At 42.2% G+C, this 9,648-nt stretch overlaps 1 pseudogene; it reads left to right on the forward strand.

The window, feature by feature from the left end:
- Positions 1-1,492: 1,492 nt before the first annotated feature.
- On the forward strand, positions 1,493-2,841 carry LOC147425557 (uncharacterized; annotated as a pseudogene).
- The last annotated feature ends 6,807 nt before the right edge of the window (positions 2,842-9,648 follow it).

A 9,648-nucleotide genomic window follows, 5' to 3' on the forward strand; every position in this document is an offset into this window, starting at 1 on the left:
AAGAAGGAAGTTTTGGAAAATTCCAGAGGAATACTTCCAATGTTTGTAAGTAAAGACATACCAAAAGGTCCTCTTTAAAGGGGACATATTTAATGTGGTCACTAATGTCATAGTGAAGGTGGATATTGCGGATGCAACGGTGGAAGACAGAGGTCACTAGAAAGCTTGTATAACATCCTTGTTCTCAACAGAGTTTGATGGAAATTGTATGCTTTTCTTTGGTGGACGGTATTACAAGCAATGCATTGTGGGAAACGGGGACTCATAATAATTGTTAATGGATTCAGTTACTCAAATGAATGTGCTTGAGAAGGCCCCTTTGCCTTTCACATGGGATTGTGTTCAGCCCATCCACTCTATACTTCACAAATTTATTCCATTGACAATAACAAGGAGGCAGATGCTCATTGCTTATGAGGTGAAGGATTTGAGGCTGCGTGATAGTTTGTTAATGGAAGGAGGTTGTAGAAATGTTGCATTATGAGTGGAGGTCCATGATATAGTTCAAGTGTGCTTGAATAGCGAGAATGCAATACAGATTCAACATGCTGTCATTAGAGAGACTGATTATAAAGGAAAAGGGCAAAGCTTGCTTTATTGGAGCGTGATGCATATCAACAGAACACTTATAAAGTTTGCAAAGAGGAGCATCAATGGAGAAGTTGGGATACATGTTCCATTCAAATTAAAGATTGGACAGTCACAAAACAAAAAAAGGTTATAAAGCCTGGACAGGTGGCTAGATGGATACCTATTATTTGGCATTCCATAGACATATAATTGTGGTAGCCCTTTTTATTCAATCACTGCTAGTAAACTTGTGGAAATATTTTAGAAAGACTATTGCTTCATGTATGACAATTTTTGTATTCATTGTTATGGTGTTCTTTACATATCTTTTGTATAACTTCACTCATATGGTATGCAAGCATGGCTAGTACATTTATGGAAGTAGTTTAGAATGCTAGTATACTTGTGGAAGTAGTTTAGAATGACTATTGCTTCATGGATGATAATTGTTGTATTCATTGTTATGCAAGTAGTATACCTATGGAAGTAGTTTAAAATGACTATTGATTTATGGATGACAACTGCTTTCTTCATTGTTACAATGTTCTTTGCATATCTTTCTTAGAACCTCATCATAGAGTATGCTAGAACTTCTAGGAGACTTGTGGAAATGGTTTAGAATGAGACCTACTTTATGGATGGAAATTATTGTATTCATTGTTATGGTATTATTTACGTATCGTTTGTATAACTTTGCTCATAGAGTATGCAAGCATGGCTAGTATACTTGTGGAAGTAGTTTAAAATGCCTATTATTTTATACATGACAATTGTTGTATTCATTGTCACGATTTTCTTTACATGTCTTTCTAAAACATTACTCATAAAGTAATGACAAGTGTGTGTATGATTTTTGAGGTAGACTTTGCTACTTAAATGTATTGTTGCTCATGTGTGTGTTCAATGCTTTGTCTTTCTAGATATGAGTTATCCACGATCCTTTGTGGAGAAATTACTGTCTTTCTCTAATGAAGAGGCCCTCAAATTTTCAGATTCTTGGAGGGCCAGTCATCTTGGAAATAAGAGAGTTGTTTCTTCTCCATCTAGCATCTCTATAGGTGTTGACACTACTAGCAACGAGAAATATGACCCAGCCATATATGAACAGGTGTTTAGGCCTCCACATCCTAAGCTTAGAGAACCCAATAAACTCTATGGTAGGGATTTCCTCTTAGAAGAGGGTAATAACCAACATAGAGTTCTTTATTCAAACTATGGGTTTGTTAGAGGATGGTTTGCCAAATACGAGCCATTTAGAGACCTTAGAAATAACACAAAGAGAAAGAATACCGTGTTGGATGTAATAAGGACAAATAAAGGCGAGCTTAATCCTGTAAGAATAGTTGGACAAAATTATCATTGGAAAGAAAAGGACGTTTATACATGGGCCATCAAGTCTCTTGCGGAAAAACGAAAATGGAAAAAAAAGAAACCAAACAATGAATCATCTTTTAGCACCCCAATGATATGTGTCATTTTGTAGGATTTTGTCTAAGTAATGAACTTCTATTATGTCAAAGTATAATCAAAATGTTTGCATGAAATTAGATAGAAAAAGAAAAGAATGATGACATGATGATAACCAAGAATTTCATGAGAATGATGGAGGAGAAAGTGAACTACAAGGAGAAAGTGAGCTAGGAGAAAATGGTTCACTCACAAAACTTGTGAGTAATCCTATAAGGTATTGGAAATTTATATGAAAACTAATGATGAAGAAAGTAATACTTTTGTTGTTATTGAAATAGCTAAAGGATGCTTGTGCACAAGAAACCACTTGTATATCTATCAAAGAAGAAGAAGAGCAACCACAAGCTACTCACGTAAGCATATTTATCTTAAAATAACAATAATGTATGACCTACGATGATAAAATTTGTTATTATGTGTTTAGAGAGAGACGGAAGCATACGTTCCTAAGATGCCATGGGAATGCTTATGAGGTATGTGTGGTTTACTCCTCTCTCTCTCTCTCTCTCTCTCTCTCTCTCTCTCTCTCAAGTGCGCACGTACACACACACACACAAACACCCAAACACACACACACACACAAAGATAGCGATTGGAATAATTGAGGTAAATTCAACTAATTTTGTGTGCGTGTGTGTATGTGTGTGTGAGATATCCAAATTCAATCGCTTAATGCTCAGGCATATAGAAACTATATGCAAGATGAAGAGTTTGTCCCACTGCTTTCAAGAAAAGGATATGGAAGTAAACAATGAATTAGATGAGTGTGACGATCATATCACAAAACTGGTACAATTCTAATTCACGTATTTTTTTCACTCTAAAACTTTTTGTTGTGTCAATTAAATTTTCTTTCTATTCTTGGATAATTTGTGAAGGAAAAAATTAATGGAAGGACACAAATTATATGTGGTGCAAGCCAAGAACAAAAAACAAAAAGCACACGAAAGTGCAAGGTACTATTCAAACATGCTTCACATGGAATATTTATTTAATGAAATACTTATCTTACTTAATTTTAATGTTATAAAAAAGCCATGTTTTTCCACTTCTATAGGCTACTTCTAAGATTGAAGAGCTACTAAAGGAGAAATATCAAGCTTCAGAGTTTTTGAAGCTTAAAAAGAAAAAGGTATTTTTCTTCACAACAATAAGATTCTTTTTGCATGTTGCTAAAGAGTAGACTTTAAATGTTTTAGGAGCACAAATCTGATGGGGGATGTTCAATGAATCAAAATCAATGTGTGTTGGAATCTCAAGTTTGTAATAAAAGCTAACAACATTGCCTTAGAAATAATACGTTGGAGAGCGGGAAAGGGGAACACACCCAACACACAACACAATGCCTCACTATAGCCCAGGGTATACAGAGCACCCCAATCCACTAGAGTTTACCTTCAAAATTCGACACTATCCGCAAGCAAACCACTGCTTGCACGCAACCATACGCACACATGCCTTCCAATGCACCAAAAAAACCCAATCACTCCACTCTGCTCAATTCACAGCCTTCCACACGCACACAACCTCTCTCTTTCTCTCTTTGCACGACAAACCTCCGGGGGGGGGGGGGGGGGGGGGAGGGGGGGGACACACGGCAACACACGCTCGGAACCACACGCACACAAGCTGAGAAGAGAAGGGGGAATGACGCCCAGAGACAACAGTGAATAGCCTTCTCCCATATGCAACACCATATACAACCAACACACTGCCGGCACAAACCTCGGCAGAAATTCCAACAGGCCAAAAAGACTAATGACAAAAGGCCCCAAGAGCCAGAAGAAACATTGGCAAAAAGCCCCAAAAAATTAACGTTTACCTCCTTTTATAGGGGGAACTAAACCCAACCACTTTCACTAGCATGGCCATTAGCATGGCACCACACACCACCTTTACCTGCATACCATCATCTGTAGGCCTAGACCGCTCCACTTGGTCTTCATCAAGCACCTCGGCTTGCTCTGTTCCTTAGTCTTCTTGCACATGGGCTACTACCATATCATCAAACACATAAGAGGGTAGCTTTACCTTTACCAGATTAGGTTTGTCAGACTCCGTCTCCTCGTCATAGGATGTGGACTCCTATGACGAGGAGACTCTATCTCCTCGTCATAGGATGTGGACTCAGCCGCTCTATTCTCCTCGCTTGTCTCCCAGCAACTTGAGCTTGTATCTTCACCATCATCGGCATCATATACCGACTCTCCGTATCTGCATCTTCATCCACCTGCTGCTGCTCCACAAAAGCTTGACCATCTCCATGGCTTTGCTCTCTTTCTCCACCTGCTTTTGCACCCTTCGTATCTGCAACCTGATTGCATTTTGCTACCTTTTCATGCAAACTTTCCACAAGAACAGGCTTTGCCTCTTCAATCCGCATTGGAACCTCCACATCTGCTATCACCTTTGCACCATGGTTCACCTCAATATGGAGCTTCTCCTCGTTGACAAGCTCGTCCACCCTCGGCACATGTACATCACAAACTGGAAATCTCCAAGGAACACAATAACCGACCATAGGCCTTACCTCAACAGGCTCTGCACTTCAAACAATTGGAACCGCCTTTGGTTGGACCAAAGAACACTTGCCTACCTCCTCAACAGGTATATAATCTACCGGCTTCAACATGCCCAACTCCAGCTTCCGCTTCACCTTTCTTCTCTTCCTCTTGGCTAGATAGACCATGTCTTCATAGGTGTCAGCACCATCCTCGACCTTTTCTCTAATCCTCGGATGCAAGCACTCTAGCAGCTTTGACAGCTTCAAATATTGATTGCTTTTGACCCCAGTAGCAACCTCTAACTGCTTCCAGTAGGCTTCAAACTGCTAAATGAAAATAGAGAAATCCTTACTCACATCTTGGCGTACCGCCTTCAGCCTTACACCCGCTTTCTCCACCGTAATCACCTCTCAAAATCGCTCCAAAAACTGACTGTGCAACCTCTACCATGATCCTCGATCACTGCTCTTTAAACCATTGAACCACACCTTGGCTCGTCCTCGCATCAACAGCCGCACCGTCTGCAACTTTTTTGCATCCGTCAACATACACATCAACAACAGCCATAGCTCAAAATCTGCTAACTAGTCCTTGGGATCGTCAACGCTCGTAAATATGGGGCCAAAACCTGGCTCCACCATCTCTGCCAGCTTCAAACTCGGCCATCGAACACCTCGACCATCAGCCAACCGCTTTGTCGGCTACAAAACACCAGTTTCAACCTCAAATGGGAGCATCACATAGCTCCTCAGTGGGGGAACCAGAAGATGGAGAGGGGGGAAAGGGAACACACCAAGCACACAACACAATGCCTCACTATAGCCCAAGGTATACATAGCACCCCAATCCACTAGAGTTCACCTTCAAAACTTGACACTATCCGCAAGCAAACCACCGCTTGCACATAGCCGTACGCACACATGCCTTGCAATGCACCAGACAGACCCAATTACTCGGCTCTGCTCAAGTCACAACCTTCCACACACACACAGTCTCTCTCTATCTCTCTTTGCACCACAAACCTCGGGGGGGCACACACGCCAACATACGCTCGGAAACACACGCGCACAAGCCGAGAAGAGAAGAGTGAAGGGGGAATGACGCCCAGAGACAGTAGTGAATATCCTTCTCACATATACAACACCATGTACAACGAACACACTGTCGGCACGAACCTAGGCAAAAATTCCAATAGGCCAAAAAGCCTAATGACAAAAGGCCCCAAGAGCCAGAAGCAACATTGGCAAAAAGGCCCCAAAAAATTAACGTTTACCTCCTTTTATAGGGGGAACTAAACCCAAAAAAAGAAAAAAAGTGAGCTCTCTTGCTCGTGCAGTTCTCTTTGAGCTCCTTTTGGAATTTCCCTTGCATTGCTAGCACTTGGCACACTTCACTTTTGGTAACTCTTGCATGGTGCATATCTCTTTGTTTGCCCAACTTGGCCGCCCGACTCGACCGTTGTCTGCTTGCTCCTTGCTCTATCCTTTGGCATGTTTTTGAAGCCCCTCTCTCATTGCTAGGGGACCCCCTTGAACTGTCTCCCTCTTTCACTCCTGCTGTCTTCCACCTGTCGTGGGACCCTCCCCTAGAAGAGAAATAGAGACATCGCTATTAGGGGGCTCCCCTCCCCTTCAAAAGAGTGGGCTCTTAGCGGGCGCAGGAATAACCACTTCTGGCCAAGCCATGTTAGCACACCAACTGCCGCTCACTCAGAGCCACCGGACACCGCCGCATTGCCCTCGTCACCTCCCTCGGCCAAAACAGGCACCATGCGCTGCCTGCACAGGCTCACACAACGTCTCCCGACACCCACTCCATAGCCACGACGAGAGGCAAGCTTTCATCCCAACTGGATACCCCATCCAAGCTCACATTTGAGCCTATAAAGCCTTCCAAATTTGCGTTGCTGGCCACGTGGAAGCTCCTCATGCTTTTAATCTTCCAAAGGCCTCAAGGCTTCTAAAAAAATATTTTTAAATTTTTGTTTTCCCCCTCAGTTTGAAGCTTTGCCAGTGGTTTCTCACAAGGCCAATTGTCGGACCATAAAACCCACCCGAAAGCCTTCAACCTATACCTCGATCAGTGCAAACCCCACTACCCTTGGACTTTGTCTGGACCTCCAACCGAACTGATAAAAAACTTGAAAATCATATGTAGCCAATTCCGGACCACTGCACCCAACTTTCCGGCTTCTATATCTTTCTGCTTCGGTCTCCGTTTGAGGAGCAGTCAACTCTTGCTAGTTCCATACACTGCATAACACCTTCTCAAACCCTGTTGAAACCCAAAAAATTCCAGATGGCATGACTCCCCATGTGGTCAGGTGGGAACCAACCTAGCCCCCGGCAAAACTTCAACTGGCCATAAACTGCAATCCGTGGCTCTGATTTGCAATCTGAAAAGACGGGTAGGATCCATAAATTGAGCACTATGCGCCTATACCATGTCATCCACTTGGGCCACCTGTCCCCAACTGCCCTATCCGGGAAGAATCTGCAACACACCGTACCTTCAACCTTCAATAACTTGGGCTCCGTAGCTCAGTTTGATGAGCCATCTGGACCTGCTCCTTCAACACCTTAAGCTTTGCATTCTTGGACCCAAAAGTTGCACCTTGCATCTCCTTCATCTGCTCCTTAAATTAGCTCCTTATGGAGCCTTCCTTGTCCTATAAGCCATATCAGTCATACATTTTCGCTGCTACCTGTCTGCCCATGATCTTCCTAGCTGCTTTAGCCCTTTGCCATCCTTCTGCTAGCCTGCACATAGTTGCCCATGCCATCTTCTATGGTCGACACACTTTGGATGTACCAACGTGTCTCTTTTTAAACCATGTTATTTTGTTATGACAATTATGTAGGCACGAAATTGTCCACGGATGACAAAGAAACTATATTAATGAAGTGGCTAAATCTCAAGAAAGTACAAAAATTGTACCACTTGATCCAGCCAATGTATTTTGCTATGCAGAAATCGAATAGTTTCCTCCAGAAGAGAGCAAATAGGATGCCAATACTTCCACTATGTGTGAAGATTTAGTTACATGGCTTTTGTCAGAAGGCATGATAATTTTTGATTTTGAAAAATTTGGCTCTTTATCCATGAAGGATATCATTGTAACAAATGACAAGTAGTTTTATAATCCAACCACATGATTTAAGAACTGTAGCATGTAACACACATTACGGAAGCTTGCTAAATTTCATTTGTTATACTCATAGCTATCTTTATGAATTAAGCCTACTTTAGTCTTCTAATGTTGAAGCAAACTCTCCTAAATTGTTTGCTCATGGAAAAATTTCTAGATGAATTACTAGTTTGTATCTACATGTTCCTTAATGAATTACTAGGTGAACTACTAGGTCGTTTATAGAAAAGTTGCTAGATGACTTATTAGTTTGTTTGTAAGAAAGTTGCTAGATGAATTACTAGTTGCAAGCAACCGTTCTTGTATATTACTAGATGACTTGCTAGGTCGTACACAAAAATTACTAGTTGACTTACTAGTTTGAAAACACCGATAGTAAAGTCAAACTAGTAATTGAGTCAACTCCTACATTGAACTAGCAATTTTCTTACCATATAAAGACTTAAATTTCCATATGTCTATTCAACTCCCCATATAGTAACAAAATTACTACATGTAGCATCTAGGAGTTCTCTTTTTTACTAGGTTGCACTTTTACTAGATGTGTGTATTGGAACTAGTGAATCATCTAGCAATCATATATTTTTTACTATATGGTAAGCTGTCCAAATCCCCTTGTGCATGAAAGAGGAAATACCCAAAATGGCCAGTTTGCCAAGCCCTTAAGTTGCTTACATACTGGGTGGAATGCTTGCTATTTGATGAACAGAAGCCAATAGTTCCTCGACACATCCATTTGGGTGCCTCTGCACCTTACACATTTACATTTTGAGGTCGTCGCCATAGCTCAGTTGGACTCTAGCACATGCCCAAACCTGCAAGAGATTGGAAGAGTGCCATGAGGTTGAAGGAAGCTACACCATATTTGGGCAGTCTGTTGGTGGCTATTTGTAGCCTTGCTTGGCCAAATGCCTACCCTCCATCCTCAAGTGCACACTGTATCTTGAGCAGGTTGATTCAGTGTTAGTGTTTCGGCTAATGAATTATTCCTTTGTTAGGGTACCCCCACAGGTCGGCGGTCATATGTTTTCTTTTACCCCCTCTAACTAGATTAGATTTGACTTAAGGTATGCCCATAGAGTGTGTGTGTGTGTGTGGGGGGGGGGGGGGGGGGGGGTGAAAAGAAAGAGGAGAGAAGAGAGACCTTCTCCCAAGCTACACACAGACACACAGAGAGAAGAAGATACACACGGTAGAGGACTGAACTTTCTTCTTCATCTACTTCACAAAATGAATGTGTATGTACATAATGAAAAATTGACTACATAAGTAGTACAACCAAAAGAGAGATGCAGTCCATAATGTGAACCCGCTAAGTAGCTATACTGGCTAGATAGATATGCCAACTGTAGAATCCCTGCCGAGGATACGCCATGTCGGTCACCAACCGTGTCGGTGATGTAAATGTGGCCAACAGACACCAAGGCCTACCAAGAGTGCTAGCTCATGGAGAGCTCGACATCTCAACACTCCCCCTTGAGCTCGACGCCAACTGAAGGACTCCAAGCATAGTCCGAAAACAATGGAGCTTCTCAGCTCCCAAGGCCTTGGTGAAGATATCCACTATCTGCTCCTCAGTGCTGACGTAAATCAAGTCGATGTCGCCCGCCAGAACCTGATCTCGAACAAAATGGTAATGGATCTTTATGTGCTTGGTCCGCGCATGAAATACTGGGTTCTTGGCCAATTGAATACTGCTAAGGTTGTCACAGTAAATGACAACCTCTCTGTCCACCTGCAACCTCAAATCCATAAGTAGCTTGCGTAACCAAGCTACCTCACATGCTAACTGCAACACCTCTATACTCAGCCTCTGTACTAGACAAGGCAACTGTGGGCTACTTCTTGCTGCTCCAAGTGATGGCATCACTCCCAAGTGTAAACATAAACCCGCTAGTAGACCGTCGATCAGTGGTGCTACCAGCCCAATCTGCATCTGTTTAACCATGCAACTCC

This window comes from Adiantum capillus-veneris, chromosome 25, assembly GCF_014529385.1.
Source record: "Adiantum capillus-veneris isolate H3 chromosome 25, ASM1452938v2, whole genome shotgun sequence".
Taxonomy (NCBI): Eukaryota; Viridiplantae; Streptophyta; class Polypodiopsida; order Polypodiales; family Pteridaceae; genus Adiantum; species Adiantum capillus-veneris.